Raw genomic sequence first — 21,217 nt, 5'->3', positions numbered from 1 at the left:
ACCTACGCTGTGTCCACAGGCAACCACATGCACAAAGGGAGGGGTCACAGTGCACGCTTCTGCCAGCCGCCAGCTCTGGCTCGGCTGCCCCGTTCCTCCAACAAAGAACGTGGAGGGGATGTCAGCAGCAAGGACAGTGACCTCACTACCTGCCACTGACTGAGAAGCCAGGAGCTGCAGAGCAGCTGCGTGTATGTGTTTCCATCATTCTCAGCATCCTGGAGGTGCAACATCAACGTCCCCATTTCAAAGATGAGATAACTGAGACCGAAGAGAGGACCAAGAGCACATGGCAGGCAGCCGGGGAGGAGCAGCGGCCATGGCTCTGTGCTACTCCCTGGCCATGGGCCTCAACAAGGGCCACGAGGTGACCAAGAATGTGAGCAAGCCCAGGCACAGCTGCTGCCGTGGGCACCTCACCAAGCACCCCAACTTCGTGCAGGACGGGATCCAAGAGGTGAGTGGTGAACCATGGAGCTACTCAAGGTCTCTGAGGACCAAAGGGCCCTGAAGTCCATTAGGAAGACAGTGGGGACACACACCTGTGCCAAGAGGGAGAGAGGGGAGCCAAGCACTGTCCTTGCAGCCACAAGGAAGGCAGCAGCCAAGAAGGATGGAGCCCCATCCCCTCCGTGTGTATTAAAACCTGTTCAGGAAAAAAAAAAAAAAGAGCACATGGCAAATAGGCAGTATGTCTGGTGTCACCCCAGTGGGACTGGCCCAGAGTCCATGCTCTGTCCACATGCCAGGCCAGCTCTGGGATAGACTGACTGACCCATGGCCCGCCTGGGTAGTCAGAATAACTAAAACCCAGGCATCCCTGGAAAATGCCTGGCCCTCACTGAGTTAAACAGTAACTGGGGAATGCCAGTTAAAATTTATCCTTTCTCCTTATCTTCCCTTATTCAACTCCAGAAAACCACGACCTTACGCTAGTATCTGTTTTCAGAGGTTGCTTTTCCTGCCCCCACACTTGATCTCATTTTTAGCCATAACGGAGGAGCTGGGGGCCAGGTGACATGCTGCAAGGTGCTCGGGCATTGCAGGCCACTTCAAATGCCTTCCTTGGAGTTCACGGCAGTAGGAACCATGTTTGCCACCCACGGTGGCATTGCACGAATGAAACGAGGTAACATGCTAAGACAATAAGGCTAGGTGGGGCTGACATACAGCAGGTTCTCAATACAACAGCCTTAGAAGTTAGAAGACATCCATTTCACAGCAGAGAAAACTAAGGCCCCAGAAATCACCTGAGTTTCCCAAGGTCCCACAGTCACTGATAAGCACTCACGCATCTTCTATCTATGGCAGACCCAGGGAGTCTGGCATTCACAAACCACCACCAAGGAGTGTAGACTCCAGAGAGTTTGTTCCAGCTGGTGCTTGTAGCTCATCTCTACCGCACATTAAGCTCGGAGACTCTGACGGTTTATTCTTTTTTTAATGATGAGTTCTAAAGAGCCTGTTTAACTGTTCATTTCTCTCTGTAGGCCAAAGACTTACGTGTTCACTGGCTTTGAAACTAGAAAGGGCTAGATTCAAACCCAGGTTCCAAAACTTTACAAATTATCAATTTAATTCTCAGTAGCATTAATCAGAATGCTAAACAAGAGAGGATTAGAGAAAGCGTACGTGAAATGCTTGGAACGTAGTTCAGTTCAGATAGAGGAGCCTCAATGTTAACACCTGGAGGATGTATTAAACCAGATTAACTAAGTGCAGGAAGGAACTCACTAGAAAGTTGGTTGGCCTTACACGGTTGTGAAAGAGAGCAAAGTTCATTTGAGTCAAATCAAGCACAGCATCCAAACTCACTTTCATTCATGTCTACACACGCTTATGCAATAGCACTATAGTCCCGAGTCTTAGCAGCAAAACCAATGAATCAGGAGTGCCAGGAGTTTTTCTATTTACAAAAAAAAAATTCTGCTAGTGAGTCATACCAAAGGTTTAAACCCCATAGTCTTCCTAAAGGGATTAAGTAGCTTAAAACAAAATAGAAATACAAAAGAAATGGAACATTATGACTGAGGAAATGAAGAAGCAAAAATGCTTTGGTTGACCTGAATTTTAACTCTGAGCTTCCGGGAGACAGAAGTAAAAGGAATAACAGGTACAAGAATTAAGATGTAATGAGACCTAGTGACGGGCCCGCAGAAATGGAGGCAAGTCACGTGCCAAAAGGAAACCGGGGCGTGACCCAGTTAGGGTCCCAGTTCAGCCAGATGCCAAAGGCCGTGACCCAGTTAGGGTCCCCGTTCAGACTAGACGCCAAAGGCCGTGACCCAGTTAGGGTCCCCGTTCAGACCAGACGCCAAAGGCTGTGCCTCACTAACTGCGTTCTCATCACCCAGATGAAGTCACAAGTACCTTAAAAGAGGCTGCATTTCTGGTGGAAAATCTCACTATTTGTTATGAAAGTAACAGATCTGAAGTAATGGACTGTGGTAGGTTAAAATGTCCCCATTTCTTGGCTGCTCCTCCCACAGAGAGCTGGAGTGAAAGGCCCCTCGCTCCCAGGGCTGGCCACGTGACTGGCTTTGGCTGGTTGGATGTCAGCAACCATGAGGCAAGGGGGGGCTTGTGCGCTGGACTTGCCCTCCTGGAACGTGGCCCTGGGGCCACCGTGCTCGGCCGGACCCCGGACAACAGCCAGCAACGCTGTGGCACATGTGAGTGAGGCCACCGCGAACCAGCCAACAACTCGCTGTCACCCGACTGCAGGGACCCACGTGAGCCCCGCTGAGAGCCCACAGGGTGGAGAGGAGTCATTTATCACTCTTGCTTCAGGGGCTTTGCGAGGCAGATCCCTGAGACAAGGATGGCAATGAAATGACGCCAGAAGTCAACAGCAGCTTCCCCGTGAATGGAAAGCTGGTTTCATGTGGTGTCGCCCACAAAGGCCTCTGGGTATGACACGGAAGGGCAACCCCGTCCAAGGACTCTGCGTGGAGCAGAGCAAAACCAGTGCCACCTGCACAGTGTGGGCCAGCACCCCACTTTGGGTATCAGGTCCCTGGGAGTGCGTGTACATCAGCAGCGCTAACGGAGCTTTTGAGCTGCAGAAGCTGTCTCTCAGATAACCAAGGAACCAGCTAACAAATACTGCTTTGATATTTACTAGTGCCAGGTCCTTTGCTAGGAGGCAGCGATGCAGACATGCTTGTATATGGTCAGGCCCTGCCCTAAAGGGTCTCAGAGATGTGAGTACACGGCATGGCGTGTGATCTTGGGCCCGTCTCTACCCTCCCTAAGGCTCAGGCCCTTGTCTATAGGGTGGGGACGGTAGTTAATGGTCACCACATAGAGTCTGATGCATACTATATGTTCAACAACATTAGTATTGTTATTAACACTAAAATCTTGACACTAATAGTATCATTTTGCTATGATAAGGAAGATGGACTGGAGAAGTAGTCAGCAGGAGGAAGCGAGGAGGGAGCATTTGGAGATGACCGTGGCCGTTCTGGAGAAAAGAAATGAAGGTCTGACCAGTGAGCAGAGACTCAGGGCTCTGGCCTGGGGCCAGGAGGACACACATGGGTGGGGTGGCTGCTGGACTGTGAACACACCCCAAAGGGCTGTGACTTTGGCCTCCCACCAACCCCTCCAGTCATTCGGGGCCAAAAGGCAGTAATGGAAGGCACGTTGGCCAACTCCTCCAGATCCCAGAGCAAACTGGCCAACATGGCTGGGCCAAGCGCCCAGGAAAGCTGCCATCTCCCCAGGATTCCAGTTCCCTAGAGGCATGGTCCCTGGGGGCAAGGGGGTTAAAGGACGAGGAGGGCCACCGTGGCCAGAGCCAGCCAGGCTGCAGGTGCTGGGGCAGATGCCACAGCTCCTTCCAGAACTGACCAACACCCACCTGGCCCTGCTCCGTGGGTCACATCCAGCTCACACCTGCACTCACACACTGTTCTCAGTGGGGCAGCCTGGCCACTCAGAACCACGATGGCCCGGTGCCAGCCGGCTCCCTGAGGCCACAGCACACCCTTCTCATAGACTCAAGGGGGCCCTAGACATTTTGAGAGAAAAGCAACAGAAGGATTTGGTATCATGCGCATATATGGGAAGTCATGTGCATTGCATGTTCTGTGGCGCAAGGAAGGAACATCTGATAAGAGAAAGAAGACAGTTCCTGCGGTAAATAAAATATCACATCAACAGCAGCTCCAAGTGCAGGTGGGTGGTGCTTGTCCCGGGGCAACATCAAAGCCAGGTCTCCAGACTGCAGGTTAAAGAGTGCTTTCTGTAAAGCCCTGTTTCAGCCACTACTCTGTCTCACCTCAAAGCGGTGTCGGCAACGTGGCCAGACACGCAGAACCTGCCTCTCCCCCACCTTTGAACAGTTGACGGAAGAAGGAAATTGCTGAACAGGCCGCGGAAACCCGGTGTGGGGCTAGGTGTGCTCAGAAACACCACCTCCGGGCTCAGTCCTCTTGGTGGCCACGTACCACTGTGTACACAACCGAAGCTTCCAGACAGCACTCATCCAATGAACTTGGAGGCTGTGGGTGCAAGACCTGTAACCGCAATGGCACGAGGGGTCATGGGGAGAATGGGCCCTGGCAGGCTGCTGGCTCACAGCCTGACTTGGCTTATACGAAGGGCGATGCATGAGAACCCGCACGGCAGGCCGGGCCGCCTGTCTGATGGACTGGGACAAGCTCTGCAGGCCAGGCTGGCTGCTTCTGCTCTCCAGGGAAGAGGGGACCCTGTGGCTACAATAGTTTGCTGTCCATTCCCAGGGCTGGTGCGTCAAGTCTGGCAGAACGTCCCAGGTGGCTGACTTTCACTCCTACCTTTGGCATTTTCCAAAGCAAAAGTTGCTGATTTCAGGTCTCGGCTTCCTCATCTCTAAGAAAGGCAATGTTCGCTAGAAAAAGCCTGATGTGTCTGTCTACAATCCCTCGACGGACCCACGTGTTCAGGCCTCATCCACATGCTGGAGAAATGCGCTGGCCCCTGGCTGGGCCCTGATCTGTCCCTGGCACAACACCAAATGCCATTCTCACCCTGCCCCCTGCTGCCCAGGGAGTCCGGGGGCTCCCACCCGCTGCAAGCACTCACTTCGCTCCACAGCAGCCAGCCCTCCCTGCCCACTCAGGCCTCTTCCTTACCAACCGATGCCCCTCACTGCTCAACTCAGGCCTGTTCCAGCCGGTTCTCCACAAGCAACATGATCACTCTCACTTCCTTGGCTCATGCCTGTTTTTCCATTTCTTAAAGTATAGTTCACGTACAGCGTAATTCACTGCAATGTACAGCTGTGAGTTTGGACAACTGTTCACAATCATGCAACCCTCACCAGAAGCAAGATACAGAGTAGCTCCATCATCTCCCTGACAAAATTCTCCTGTGGACCTTCACCCCTCCCCCAGCCCGACCACCCTTCCCCAGAATGCCACAGAAATTGGACTCAGTCTTCCCTCACTCCTGCGATGCACTGAGCCACCCACATTGTCTGTAGAGGGCAGAGGTCACACACACAACCGCATTCCATTGTGTGCACACACACCCCACAGCCCGCTCACCCATCCCCCACAAGGGGGATGGCTAAATAGTTTCCATTGGGGGACAAATATGAATGAAGTCCTTAAGGATGCTGTGAGCACATACATGTCCATTTCCCTTGGGTAAACAACGAAGAGCAGGACTGCTCAGTGTGCGAGAACACGTTCAACTTTTTAAGAAACTGTCAACTGTTCTCAAACGGGTCAGGTCACCTCATATTCCCACCAGCGACGTGCGAGTTCCAGGTCTCTCCATCCTTACCAGCACTTGGTGTTACCATTTTTTAATTAAGTCATTCTAGCAGGTGTCTAGTGACATGATGTGGCTATAATTATGTTTACTGCATATGTGCCAGTACGTGCTCAACGGCTCCCACACACCTCAATTAATGCTCATTTCAACTCTACACAGTAAGTTCCAGTACTTTCTCTGCTGTTAGATGAGGAAGCCGAAGTGGCGCTTAAACCAGGGTCCAATGACTACAAAATTCATGGTGTTGAGCCATGGTCTCTCCTAGGAGGACCGCATTTACCCTTCATGGATTCTCCACATTTTCTCAGGCCCTGGCTCCCATTTTACCCACTCAGTACTATTTTTCTAAATCATAATGTGACAATGAGGCATCTGACCTTGCCTTATATTGTTTGATCAATTCCCTAATTATTTCATTTATTTCCAATTACAGAGCCAAAGCCTTCTAGAAATCACTCACATTTCTTGTTTCCCAAACAAGATGTTCAGTGTCTCGGATCCACAGTACCCGTCTCCCCAACACTGCTTTTTCTTCTTCCACATTTCAGGCATGGACTCAAATGAACCAGAGTAAGTGGAAAGTGTTCGGAAGTCAAGGGGGAAGATTTGCGATAAAAAAACAGAACGCGCCAACCTGCGTGTTGTGGCCCAGCGCGCCATCCGGCTTTGTGAAGTCACAACCTGCAGGTCATATCCCGCCCCACCTGGGCTATCACAAAGTTAAGGCAGTTTAGTTGCAGAAAATATGGCTGGTTAAGGGTCAAGGTAAAGGCCCCCCCTCCACCAGAAACGATTACCATAAACTGATCCATGACAAAAGATAAGAAAATGTCCAGGGTCTAGAAAGCAGGGTGAAAATGGCTGGTGGCATCGTGAAGAACCGGTTTTAGGAGACACACATGGGCGGCCAAGGAAACGCAAGGAGGAGCCTCCTGGGTCCACTAACCCAGGACAGGAGACACCCCTGGGAGGACGATGCAAACCGGTGCTAGAGCCAGAAACGGGTCCTAAGCAACCCGGCAGACCTCCGCCAGGGAACTGGGAGCTGCGGAGGCGGCCACACGCGGGGCCCCGGTGGCACCTGCGTCCTCGTGCGCTTGTGTTCAGTTTTCTTTCTTTCTACCTGTCATCCATCTATCGTCTATCTGTGCTCCCTCACCCTCTCCTAACCCCAGCGCCATGCTGTCACCACCCACAAGTGGCAGACACTTCCAATCAATGCCTCTACCCTGCACACAACCCCCACAGTGTAAGGAGACAAAAGCCTTACCCTGTTTCTACGCCTTCCCCACAGAGGGCTCTGGTCCCCTCCCCTCACTGCCCCGTCACACCTCTCTGGCCTCCACAGAGCCATGGGCCAAGTCCACAGCATGGATTCATGGTTTTTTCCTCTGACCTGACTTGTGGTTCCCTCCCTCTCCAGCTGGCAAGTCACTCCAGAATCTGCCTTTTTAAAGCAAAGCTTTTACCCTGTGTTCAAACTCTAGAAGGAACTGGACATTGATACTTCATTTCTTTGCAACCTCAGGCCAGGTCCCGGTATCTAATCTCTCTCTTTCATCCTCAGCTCTGCCTTGCCTCCAGTCAAGCTGGGTCATTCCTGATTTTATCTGCACTGTTCACTTGGGAATCCAGTTTGGGGTTTATAAGGATTTTCCCTTAGAAATGGTCGCAATGGGAGAGAGGGTGGGGGGGGGGGGAGAGAGAGACTGTGATGTGAGAAGGAAACATCTATCAGTTGGCTCCTGTACGCACCATGACCGGGGGGATCAAACCCACAACCTTTCTGTGTATGAGATGATGCTCCAACCACTGAGCCACCCGGCCAGGGCCTGATCTGTTTTTGAAGGTCCATGAATAGGCTAAACTTTTTACATGTTAAACTTCTAAATGAACAGCCCTTCTTCCAAAGAGCTCCTGGTTGAGTTGTATCCCAGTATCACTTCCCGGACGGCTCAGCCAAGCAAGGACTGGGAGGAGGAGGGAGCTGTGTTTGAGAGGGCACAGGCAGTGGTGGTGGGGACGGCAGGGGTGTGGGGGATGGTGGTGACACTCCAGAGACCACGGGGACATGCGGGCAGAGAGCCTGAGGCAGTTGGAGAGGCAGTGGCCTGGAGCTCGCCAGGGGGTGGGGGCTTCGAGAACCCTCAGGCAGAGACAGTGGGGAACTGCCCTCTGACATCAGCTCTCACCTTGCAGGGGAGAGTGACCCTCTTACACAGGAGGGGACTGTGGAACCTGGGGGAGCCCCTGGTAGAAAACTATGGAGGACAGCCAGAGATGGCCGTGCTGGCGATCAGGTAGGCTGGCTGGGCACACGGGCTGGATGGACCAGGGGCTGGGCCAAGCCTTCTAGCCAGAACTGCCAGCAGGCACGTCCTCAGCAGCTGAAGTTCAAGTCCAGGGTCCTGATCTTGGCACCAGAGGAGAGCCACAGCTGGCAGCAAGGCCTGAGGGGCGCTGCCAGGAGCACCTCCACTTGGATCCCCAGTTTGGGGCTCCATACACAAAGGAGCCCCCTCCCAGGCAAGAAAATGGAAGAAGCAGGTAAGCGGGGTGTGTTAGGTTGTGGCAACTTAATAACATCTTTTTTTTTTTTTTTTGTATTAGAAAAAAAAGTAAAACTAGAGTGGAGGGCCAGTCCTACCCGAGAGGCCCTGATGTTTAAAGCCCCAAACCAAGGTCCCACCACAAAGACCCCACAAAATGACAGAAAGTCTTTAAAGGCTAGAACTGCCAATGGCCCTGGACAAGTGTGCCAAATGGTAAGGCTTTTTATAAGGTCAATTCATAATAAACTGACAAATGCCACCTGACCGAGCTTCCTGCGGTGGCCATAACCAAGTACCGCAGACTGGGTGGCTTCAACGACAGAAGTTTATCTCACAGTTCTGAGCCTGGAAGTCCAAGGTCATGGTGTTGGCAGTACCGCACTCTCTTTAAAGGCGTAACGCGAGGGTCTGCGCCAGGCCTCTCCCCCTGGCTTGTGGATGGCCGTCTCCTCCTTGCATCCCTGGGGGTGCGCATCTCTGTGCCCAAATGTCCCATTTTCATATGAACCACAGTCACCCTGGCTTGGGGCCCACCCAAACAATCTCCTTTTAACTTGATATCTCTGTAAAGACCTTGTCTTCAAATAAGGTCCCATTCTGAGCTACTGGGAGTTAGGACTCCACACTGTCTTTTTACGGGGGCCGTGGGGGCACCTGTAACAATTCCTCTCCCCGAGAGATCTCCCAGCAGGGGCGGTCCACAAACCGAAGGCCCGACACTCCTCACTCAGCCCCTGGCTTCCCCATCCATCTGCGGCTGTTCGTTCACACGGTCCCTCTGACCCGAGGCTGTCGTGAGAAAGGCGGATGGCGGCTCTCTGCCACTGTCGGGAGGCTGGAGTGCCGGTCCTTCTCTGAAGAAGCGTCCACCTGGGGAAGCTTGTGCCCACCGTGTGAGGGAGGGCTCACACCCATCCTAAGCCCAGCGTGTACGGCACTTGATCTTGGAAAGGACTGAACAGTGAAATATTTAATCGTACAAAATACACATTCCTGTTGCCCAGCGGGGTAAATTCTTGGCCTCACAGCCTGACAGACGCTCAGATTATGCAAGCTCTTTTCCACAAAGCTCCCGCCTCCTGGAGGCTAATCTGACAGAGACTTATTCTTCTCTCCAAATAATGGGTGAAAAAGGACTCCATTTCTGAGTCTTTGTTAAGACAGACAGCCAAGCAGACAGGCCCACACAATAAATCTGCATAAATGTTGGGATGGGGGCTGGGCACCAGAGGCTTTTATTAACGTATCAATTCCGCCAGACTCTGATGCAGGAAAGAGAGTGAATGATAAGGGCCACCGGCTGGAGGTCCCAAGGCCCGTGGCCTCCTGCCCACCTCGGCGCAGGGAGGGGGCCGGGCAAGAACAATGGCTGTATGCATCTCCCAGGCCTGGGCAGCAGGCCCAAGGCCAGACGCTGAGCTCACTGTCTGACGAGGGAGACCTCTGGGTGGGAACCTGACAAAGAAGAAGGGTGGGGCTGGCAGGGCCCTCAGGAGACCCGTGACTGGTGAACTCAGAGGGCGTCCTCAGACAAAACTGGACGTTCTCTATGGATCATTTCTCAAAAAGACTGGGTAAATTAACACCGAGGTCATTGTAATGCTTGTTTCTAAGCAGAAAGTATTATGGGTATTTTTTTGTTTCCCTAATACACTAAAATGTGCTTACTGTGATGTTAAATAAAAAAGAAGAAAATCTTTAAAATGTTAAAGAATGAGCCCTCGTAGGTTACTGTTTCAGGGTACTTGCCAAACGTGACTATGGAAATGCGCTCCTAAGTAACAGACACGGAGCTGACAGTCAGGGAGTCCCTACTGAGTCCCAGGTGTGGCACTGGGCTTATGCTTTCACGACCCCCTCTAGTTTTATCTTATTTAAATGTATTTAGAAGGACTGAGAGCATTTTAGCCAAGTCACCAAGGATTAATTTTACTCTCAGTGGTGGACAAAAAAACCCTAAGGCGCAGGAAGGTGGGAGTGATTTTCCCAAAACCAGAGCCATGGGGAAGACGCCCCAACAGGTAACAGGGTCAGAGGCCGAAGCCTGGAAGGTATCTATATGGAAAATCAGACCCTCACCTGAGAATGCAGACAGGTGGGCAAGTTACCCTCTTCTTAGTGCACCTGGGTCTGGGGACAAAGACAAAGGAACTGAAGGGGACCCAGCTGTGGAGGGGACCAGGCTGGCAAGGAGTATGACTCTCGTCTCATCAGACATGAAACGTGCGTGTGTGTCATGAAGCAGATCAGCCAGTTCCCTGAGAGCCTCTCCTTTCATTCCTCCCCTCGCTGACTCTGCACTAAGCCCACCTTAAGAAACGAATTTAAGAGACCCAGTACATAATTCATAGATTTAAATATATATATATATATATAATACAGATATGCACACATACGCGCACACACCCACACGCAGTGACGTGATATAAACTACTACCTATTTATAGTGTGTGCGCTCTGCTCTAGTATTTTCTCACTTCTCTTCTGTTTAATTTTTCTTTTAAACACAGATGCCACCCTCCTAAATCAGTTTCATGATCTACTTAGCAGGTTGTGACTTACAATTTGAAAACCGTGCCCTAGTCTTTGGAAGAGTCCTATTCAAGGTCCCAGCCAGGTGTCAGATGCATGTACAGCCAGGCCATGAGTCCAAGCCGGAGTCACAGAGGTCAAGGGAGGCTCGTTGGTCTGGTCCTCCTGCGTGCTGTTCACCTACAGCTGGGGACCGGGACGGACCCCAGGGGCTGTGCTATCCTTCCGTAGGCCTGCGCGATTAGAGCAGGGCCCTGTAGAGAAGATGCCCCAGGGCAAGCAATTCGGAGCCTGTGAGAGGCCTGGAACTCCTCCTCTCAGGGCCATGTTTGGGGGACGGGTGATTGGGGTCTACCACTTCATTAAGGACACACAGACCATGCATCACCTCTTGGCCCACTGTGCTCTGAAGGCAGTTTACATTTCTGGCTAGGCCATCATCCTTGGCTTTCTGGGGGCACCCACACAGACAGTCAGACCCTCACCTTAATCATCACCCTGGTCTGGGCCTAAATGTGCAACACTGTATTTGAATGGAAACAGCAACCAGAGCAAGAGGGGCCAAAGTGAGGTTCTACTGGGACACCTTCCAATGCCCTTCCCTCCGGGAAGATGTCCTGGGGGCCCCACAGCGTGCAGAGGACAGGAGGACAGAGGAAGAAGACAAAGAAGGCCACAGTCTCACCAACTGCTCCATAATCATCATGCTGGCAAAGCTATGAAATCCAGTCCGGGAGGCCACACAAAATCCTGAACATCTTTTCCCAAGAGAAAGAATACTATGTTCCAGGAAGCAACTCGGGTAATGTACTTTAAATAGAAGAGAGCTGAATGGAAGTCACACAAAGGCACAAAACACATCTGCATGCCTGCTGCAGTCAGCCAAGTCCTGAGACTTGTGACAAGTGACCTGAACTGGGGTTCTGTGAGTCGCTTTGAGACAGACTCCTCCGGGAAGGAAAGGCAGAAATAAAGTCACTTGTGCTCAGGAGACAGTCAGGAGACGAGGCACAAAGGCCCTGTTTGGAAGGCCGGAGGGCAGCCCTGGATGGCGGAGGGCTGTCCTTGTGCCTCCTGCCACCACGACAGGGTGGGGAGAGGGTCACTGTCCCAGCACACCCCTCAGTGGAAGGCCAAACACAGCCGCAGCGCTGCAGACGTGTCTGGGACCGAATTATAAGGAAAGCTTCAAGTCCCAAAACAAGACAGAACAGAACAAACAAAAGCCAAGAAACAAAAATCCCCAGGACGCTGAAGCTCCTGTAAAGGGGAAGATAGGCCTCCATAAGGACAGCTGATACAATCAGAGGCTTCACTGTCTGGCTAATATACGGTAAGAAAGACACCCCCTCCAAGTCCCAGCTTGATCGCCGACAGAAAGAGTCCCCGTGCTGGGAAGGCTGCTGACCAAAACAAAGTGCACGGAAAGTAACGCCTGAAGCTGTTTAGCACATCTTCTTAAAACTGCTTTTGGAAGTAGCTTCAAAGTTGAACGCAACATCCAAACACGAGTTTCTGGGAGCACATGGGCCACCCTGGGACATGTACGGAGTGTTGCCTTTTTACCTCCAACCTGTGAAGTCTCTTCTGGGTGTCGCAGTTCAGGCTTTCTCGGCGAACTGAAGGAGAAGCGTGTCTTCCGTACGCGGAAACGAGGGCACGCAGAGGTGGGCAGCTGCCCAGTCGCCCCAGCTTCAGAGCCCAGGAAAGGAGGGCAGCCTGGCAGATCTGACTTGTGGCTCCAGGGCCTGAGCAGCCATCCTCATCCTGGGCTGTCTCCCTGTGTGGCTGTCACACTACATTATGGCATAATCAGGTGAGACAGCAGCGTGATGTCAGGTGTCTCTAAGGATTAAACGAGGAGTGGGAAGCCTGCAGAGGCACTGCACACGTCAGGATCCATTGCTCTGACGGCCACCGGGCAGCCCTGCTGAGCTGACTCAGCGATCTGCCCTGAGGTGGCTCTGCCAGTCTCCGGAGACAAATGCTAATGAGGCAGGAGACCCTGCGGTTTCACAGGTGTTTGTCACGCACGCTATTCTACAAGTGAAGAGCGCCTGGCAGCTCTTTCCCACTCTGGACATTGAATTATTCAACGTACCTGTCTGTTTATATTTACACAGCTGAGATATAAAACAACAAACCAAAACAGGCCTCCTGCCGATCTCATTAAGCTGACCTAGGCGGCACATCATAGCAGTATGCACACATGCGCGCACACACAATGCAGCATATGCATGTGTGCACACGTGTGCATACAAGCACACACATGGACACTCATACATCAGCCTTCTAGCTACAAGGGTCCAGAACCTTCTGCCGTACTCCAGTGCACCACCCAGTCACAACAGCGGTCCACACCAGGATCACTAGGAAGGTGAGGGAATCCTTTAGCTCCGAAACCCCCCTCCTCACAAGACCAGACCCAGGAATCGCCACAATGGCCCACTGCTCACACAGCTAACCCTGTGCACACACTATGGGCAATCTGCAGAAGAGAGACCCCATACATCCACGGTGAGACAGCAACCAGGCCCGATGCTCCTGCATGGTGCCCTCTGGGAGAGACAGGATCTAGGCTGTAAAATGACCCCAGGAGCCAAATCGCAGCAACAGCAGCAGCAGCAGCAGCTTTTGCCACCAGGCAACCAAGACTCAGACAAGGAAAACCCTTTAAAAGGTTGACCCACCCAGAAACTGCCTTTGAGAGTGAGGTGTGCCTTTCCCGAGAGACACTGAGGGACTGGAGGCTGGGCAGCAGGGAGGGAGGGTGGGGAGGGGAGCAACCTGTGCTAAACAAGTGCTTTGCCAGTCCTGTGGGGCCTCAGGGAAGGGTCACTCTGGACCACAGATTTAGAAGAGGACTCCCGGGTCACAGAGGCTGTGGAAAGGGTCCAGATCGATGGAAGGCCCCCACTGCACATCAGGTTTCCCGACTCCAGGGCTGGGAGCAAAGTGCCTCATCACCGTGGGACTCTCTCCGTGAGCATCCAGAGTAAGGAAAGACTCAGAAAAACGATTTACGTACTAACAACAAATAACAGAGATGGACGGGTGGCCACACACCTCCAGGAAACGGCATGAGCCACTGCTCAGGCCTGGGGCCTGGATCCACCCGTGGTCCCCTAACCAACTACATGAAAGGGGGGAGCATCCAGTCTGCCGTTAGTCAATTTCTCATGTCCAACTCCAAACAACAGACAGACAATGACCGTCTTTGTACTCCCTACCCAGGAGGAGTGCTTATTTTCAGCCTGGCCAATAAACATAAGCACACACAGATCAGTGGGGAGCAAGGAGAAGACAGCACCCTCTCAAGAGATGAGAACCACAGGAAAAGCCCACAAGTAGCCTCAGAAACGTGTCCACTGACTGCCCGAAGCAGCCCGGACAAGGGTGGACCATGTGCTCTCTTCTCAATCTCGGGATAATAAAAATGCAGGCGCAGCTTCTGGAAGACAAGTCCTTCCCAGAGGAGCTGGGCCAGTGGGAAAGGAAGCAGCTTTGCTGATCCTGTTTTCTCTGCAATTTAGTTCTTCACAGGGACCCTGTTTCCCACGTGCTTTTTCCAAGTCCAGATGGAACCCCACCCGACCCCAGGAAGATGGCTGCCACTTCCTCTTGACCTCACTGCTCCAAGGCAGCACCCAGTACCCTCAGCAAAGTCCCACATGGCACCATGCCAGCCAGGATGGCGTTCAACATCAGCTGTGAGTCAGGTTCTTTAAAACCATGGAAGTGCCTAGGCCCAGCCTCAGCAATGGAAGAATCGCGGGTCCAGAGATCCCCAAGTGATGGGGACGAGGTGAGAACTACGAACAAGGCTACATTTTCTCACCAAAGTGTTTTAAAAATCAAAATATAACGGACACTGGAGATGAGCTTCAAACACCAGGTACCTGGGGACCCAAAGGATGCAGAGGACAAGACCTGATTTCCAAGACAAACCATCTGGGAAGGCCTGGGCCTCACCCTGACTCCCAAGCTTTGGGGTCCCGGGGGGAGCTTAACATGCAGATTTCTGAGCCGCACCCCCCAGAATCTGATTCCTAGGGTCTGGACTAGAAATGGTGGTCTGAGGGTTAACCTTGTTTCAAGACAGAGGACAATGAGTGAGTCTCAGGTGTCACAGTGAAACAGACACCCTGGCTCAGGAGGAGCTGCCCTGGAGCCGCTGGGGGCTCAGCCCCTCTCTCCTGGGTTTTGGAGGTTTCCAAGGAGGAGGAGCCAACACCTCTCAGAGATCTTTCCAGAAGGCCTGAGGGGAGGTATCAGAAGGTTGCCGTCCTCCCACAGTGAGTTCGGAAGCCACTATTTCAGACACGCTCACCGTAACCTGTGCACTGAGCCAACCCGCTCCTGCCGGGCTTTCTTAAGACTTCTTATAAATGCAGCTGCCCCCCAGGTCCTGCAGCCCCTAACTAGCTCTCTACTCTGTCATCCCACATGAGAATACTGACACTGGTTAATGACGCTTACTTTGAAGAAAGCATCACAGGAAGAAAAACAACGCCTAGATTTGCTTGAAAATACATGGACAGAAAAAAAGCATAAACATATAGGAAAAGACCGAACAAGAACAGCAAAACACGAATGGTTGTTGGGGGGGTGCGGGGGACTCGTGCACAGGAGCTCGCAGTGTCTACTGCTGTAGATTTTTTATAATAGAAACTTTAAAAAAAAATTCTGAAAGTCCATGTATTTATTAGAATCATGATCATAATTCTAGTATCAAAGAACAGAGCCTACCCCCCGTTCACTTGGAGGCCCTTGGCTCTCTGGTCATTGGTTACAGACAAGTGACCCCAATTGTCCTGGCCTGCAGCGCCTGTCCCTGTTTAATTATTAATGCCTCCGCGCTCACCCTCAAAGGCGCCCGGTCTGCATACTCAACTGCAGAGCCACCCTGGACACAGGCACAGTGAGCCGTACAACAGCAGGGTCGTCTCTGAAATGGGGCCTGAACGCAGCAGTGACATCTCGCCCAGCCCACCCGACGTCATGATCTAGGTCAGAACGCGCCTGCCCCAGATCGGCTTCCGCACAGCGCTCGCTCCGGCGGCGGCAGAGCTGCTTCTGTAAGCCGAGTATGTGCCGGCGGATTCTGGAAACATGGTTCTGAGTGTTTTAGGAAGCACCACCCTGTTTGCAAGGGTGATGGAGAGCGGATGGCAGCCAGCCAGGGCGGGGGGACCAAGCAAAATGGGAAACAGACTCCTGGACAAGGACCCCAGTGTGGTGATTGCTGGGGGAGGCGGTTATAAGGGGACTTAATGGGAAAACATACGATAAAGACGAAATTAAAAAATAATAAAATGAAATTTCTTTAAAAAAAGAAAGGGTGCTATTTTTAAACTGTTTAAGATTTCAAGGTCAGCCCCCAGAATCGTTAAAAACAAACTCCTGGTATTTGACAAAGGCCCTCCCAAACAGGAGGGACATCACCTGGGAGAAACCAAACAAGCTTTTCACCACTAAACACGGAGACAGTCAAATGCCGACTGAAAGAAAGGTCAATAAACAGCTGTCGCAGCTGGGAAGTCTGGCCACCCTGTAGATGTCACTCCTGGGATGTCACAGATAGACAGGCACAACACCCTTTGAATTATCAGAGTGACGACAGAGACCTGGGAAAACCAGGAGCTTCGGTAAGGACGTGGGACTGAAACTTTCCCGGGTGAACAACAACTCGCAGAAAGCCAGGAGAAAGCAGGGTGTGTTCAGGGCCTGATGGGTGATCTTTCTATGTGGCTGTCACATCTCTTTAGAGAGCAGCAGCAGCACCCACTGCAACGTCAGCCAGCCTCCGGGGCGGGCTCCTCTGGGACCTCAGGGTCACCTGAAGTGCGGCAGCCAGAGAGGTGCGCTGGAAGCCCCGACGTGCCCGCTGCACCCCTGCCCTTCGCTGCCACTTCCCCTGGGGCCGGCGACCCGGTTTCTATGTTTCATTCCTGCGGCTGCTGGATGGAGCACCCGGCGTGTCTCGAACCAGAACTACCTGGGCCCCCGAGCCTGTCAGGTGGTCTCTTCCCCTGAGTTTTCAGATGTGGAAACTGAAAGCCAGAGGGAGTGGTGACCCTTCCCAGGGCATGGCTCTCATCAGCGACGAGGCAGAGAGCCTGGTGCCCACTGCTGACAGAGGACCCGAAGGGTCTGCCCCTGGATTCAGGCTCCAGGAGGAGCAGAAGCCAGGCTCAGCCAGCACCTTCTCTGTACACAGCCTGCTGTCCTGGGACGAGGGGCTGGCCCTGGCTGCAGGCAGGGGTTCAGAGAGGCCTCAGCACCTTCTCCCAGTGATACAGGCTGATCCCCGCTTTGGTTTTAAAAAGAACATTTAAAGGGATACTTTATAAGTGAGTCTTCAGGAAAATAAAAAGAGCCATGAAAACCTGCTTACCAAGGCCCCCATGTAAGCTGGGGAATAAGTAGCTGATCAATAAGAACCCAGAAAGCATTTAACCAATAACAAATGCATTTTATTAAGGAAGTGAATAGAATAGGCAAGACCCTCCTTATGAAAGTTAAACTCTAGGCTTCCAGACTCCCCTGAAGCCTGGCTGATCTTTACCCACATGGCATACCCACGCAAAAGGTGCTTACGAGGTGCTGTAACCATATTAACTTGGGTAATCCTCAACAGCCCTGAGGCAGGTGCAATCGGACTCCCATTTTACACAGGGGGAAACAAACGCACAAAGATGTTGTTATCTGCACAAGAGGGATCAACCCGCAGAGCTGGAACGTAAATTCCAGTCTCTGGCTCCAGCCTCCAGGTCCTTAACCGCCAAGCACCCTGCCTCCAGCTGTGGGAGGCCCAGGTGCCACGCCCCTGTGGATGGCTGGGTAAGTCTCAGTGTGAGTGCTGCTTTTAGAAACATCTGGGGTTTCCCAGGCCCCTGGGTGATGGGATGCAGAAGGACCCACAGGTGTGGAAAGGAGACAGGGCCTGGAGAGGCCCCCTCTCCACAGTCCCTGGCAGACGGACAGGGAAGGTCTCCTGCCCACAGCGTCCCAGCCGCTGGCTCCCACTAGCGCCGGCCTCCGCCTGCTCCGCCTTCTCTCCTTCCCCTGCCCCCTCGCAGGAGCCCCAGAGCCTGACTGAATCAGCCCCACCTCTTGTTAGGCACTGGCTGCCTTTCCTGGACAGACGGACTGACATAAGCACCAAGGACAATGATTTTCCAAGTTCCAGACAATCAACTCATCACCCAGCCTGACAGTAACTCCCAGTGCCCTCACTGACCTTCGGTGATTTGTCACCAGCAGCCAGGGTCTGGCCTCAGCTTCCTTGTCCACGGATTTAAACTTGACGCAAGTCACTCAGCAAGGTTTGTGGACCGTTTACTAGGCCGAGTCCTTTTTTTTTTTAACATGTGTTAACTCCACTTAATTCTCTCAACAACCACCCAAGGTCACAAAGCAAGGTAAGTCTGTCCAACAAACAAACAAAAAACCCCAGAAAATAACAGGGGCTGATGAGGACGCAGAGAAACTGAACCCTCATGCACTGCTGGGCAGAACGTAAAATGCTGCAGCCGCTACGGAAAGCGGTGCGGGCGGTTCCTCAAAAAGTTAAAAGTGGAACCACCTTCTGACCCAGCAGTTTCACTTCTGAGTGCAGACCCGAGGCCTGAACAGACACTTGCACACCCGCGTTCACGATGTAGCCGAGGATAAGCTACCGTCTGCACAGACGAATGGATGCTCCAAGGGAAGGAAATCCTGACACCCACCACAACACGGGGGAGCCTGGAGGCCATTATGCAGAGGGAAAGAGTCCAGTCACTTACACGAGGTACCCAGACGAGTCAAATTCACAGGGACAGAGAGCAGAATGGTGGCTGCCAGGGGCTGGGGGCAGGGGGCGATGAGGAGATAGTGTTTAACGAGGACAAAGCTATAGTGCGGGAAAATAAATCCAGTTCTGGAGGGGCACGGTGGCGATGGCTGTACAACCCTGCGGGTTCTTCTTAATGCCATCCCATTTACCGCCTTGTCTTCACCACCTAAAGATAAGACGGTAAATTGTACTATATATTATACATTCACCACAATTAAAATAATTTTTTGAAAGCAAAGTGAGTGGCACAGCTGGGGTCTGAACCTGAGCCGGTGGCTGTCTTAAGTGATGGGGAAGGCCTCCTCTTTCGGTTGTGACATTAAGACCCCAGGATACATGCCTGATGTTTCCACAATAAACCAGCTCCTCCCACTCCCCTGTAGGGTAACCTCATTCACCTTTACTCACAGTGCCCTTGAAAAAGCAGATCACCTAGAAGAATTGTAAGACTCCTTATTTACATGGCTACGCATTCTTGTTTAGTCTGAGGTTTGTTCCAAAATATACACATGGGCAAGGAATGCAGAACTGGAGATGTTAAGGACAGAGCTCCTTCTGGACCACAAAGGACCCAGGAGAGCAGAGCCTCTTTTTCCTTCCCGTGAGGGCCAGCCTTTGGTGGTCAGAACGGAAATCCTCTGAGTGAACTGGAAAGCTGGGTGAGCGGGCCGTCTGAAGGCACACACTAGAGGCAGTCACCTTCTGCTGTGTGACACTAAGTGCCTTAGACAATTCCCTCACCACCGAGGTGACGCAGCCCTCTCCCAGAGGAGAAGGGGAGGGGCTTCATAAACAAGGTGACAGCTGAACACTGACAGAATTAGGCCTGGGCGGGGGAGGAAGGGAGTGCCCCGGGAAACCCCGCTGGAGGAAAGATGGCTTTGCTGAGCACACCCACATCCTTCCCAGGTGTGACTCGAATCTCCATAACAACAGGCAGCAGGCTTCCAAGGGAGTCGCGGGCCACAGTGTGTCCACCCTCCTGGCACTCCTGGCACTGGAGGGGGCGGGGCAGTGAGAGGAGCAGGGACTCGGCCCAGGGAGGCGGCAGCAAGCAGAGAAATCGAACACAAGTTCTGGGCCAAGACTCCCAGCTACACTACTGTTTATTTACACGCCACCTGGCAGGGACTGTCTTTCAATGAACTCTTGGCTGTCCCCAAGGCTGTCCCCAAATGTGACGCAGCGGGATGGCAAGGACAAACCATCCTCACACCCAGACCTGCCCCACTGCCACCTTCAGCGGACGTGCTGACCTGCTTGAACCCAGGCCCGCAGCTTTGGCATGCACTCCGCCCCCACCCCCACCCAGCATCCAACTGGGTAAGGATGAGCTGGTAGTTAACAAGCAGATGCCAGGGCAGAGGAGAGGGGAGGCTGGAGGCAGAGGAGCCCGTGGCGTGGCGTGGCGTGGCGTGGCGTGGCGTGGCGGAGGGTGCAGTGGCCGCCGGCTCTGGTCTGGCTGCAGCAGGAACACAGCAGCCTGGGCACCCACATCCTCTCAGGGCCTGGGCTGTCTCCCAAGAGTCTAAAGGAGTGGAACCAATTCCTCTTTATGGTCCCTCCTGGGGCTGTGCAGCTCTGTCAGTCTGAGAACCTGCAGCCTGAACGACCAGCCCACAGGACAGGGACCGCTGCCCGGAACGTAAAAGTCAGGCAGATTATTTTCATTACAACCCAAAGCAAAATGACGTTCCAGAAATGTGAGCAATCATCATAAAAAGTAACAAAATGGAATTTCCTTTAAGACACCATGGAATCCAGGCTCAGCACGGTGATTTCTCTTCCTTATAAATTGTACTAAGAAAACAAAAAACAGAACTCCTTCCTGTTTCTCTGCTCTTTCCTTCGGTGCCATTTTGTCAGAACTCTACCAGCTCCTGGCTCACTGGGAGGCTTAGAAACTTTCCAGCTGAACAGGAAGAAAAGGACAGGGTTCAGCAAGAATGCAGCCCACTGGGGTGGCAAGGCCCTGCCCCGTTCGGAAGCAATGACAAAGGTCACAAGGAGCCTGGCACACCCCGTCACAGCCTGGATGGCGGGCAGGTGCTCAGCACACTCCCATCACAGCCCTGACTGCGGCCAGGAACTTGGCACACCCTGTCACAGTCCCAACGGCGGCCAGGTGCTCAGCGCACCGCCATCACAGCCCTGATGGTGGCCTGGCACTCAGCACATCCCTGTCACAGCCCTGACAATAACTTCACTCAAAGGAAACGCAGGAAAGCGCAGCCCATCCGCCCAGCAACAATGCTATTAACTGTCTTTCCAGTGGAGGCTGCAGAGGAGTCCCACTATGTTACCCAGTGGGGCCTCCATCAGCGATTCAGAGGCGGAGGACCAGACAGCCAAATGCTTCACAGAGCCCCCCAAAGCACGTCGCAAATCCTCTTACTGGAGGACAAGGGAAGCTCCCCTGCAAAGGGCTCTGGGCCTCCATTTAATCTTCAAATGCATTTGTCCCATTTTCCCTTCACGCTAGTGGCTTTCCCACACCTGCTCCTGGCCGGCCTGCAGTTCGGGGGTC

At 52.7% G+C, this 21,217-nt stretch overlaps 1 pseudogene; it reads left to right on the top strand.

Annotated features, from left to right (window-relative positions):
* The first annotated feature begins 319 nt into the window (after window positions 1-319).
* LOC149992460 (large ribosomal subunit protein eL36-like) lies at window positions 320-15,860 on the top strand (annotated as a pseudogene).
* The last annotated feature ends 5,357 nt before the right edge of the window (window positions 15,861-21,217 follow it).

This window comes from Furipterus horrens, unplaced genomic scaffold, assembly GCF_987537825.1.
Source record: "Furipterus horrens unplaced genomic scaffold, mFurHor1.1.pri manual_scaffold_15, whole genome shotgun sequence".
Taxonomy (NCBI): domain Eukaryota; kingdom Metazoa; phylum Chordata; class Mammalia; order Chiroptera; family Furipteridae; genus Furipterus; species Furipterus horrens.
This window is presented reverse-complemented; position numbering and strand designations above follow the sequence as displayed.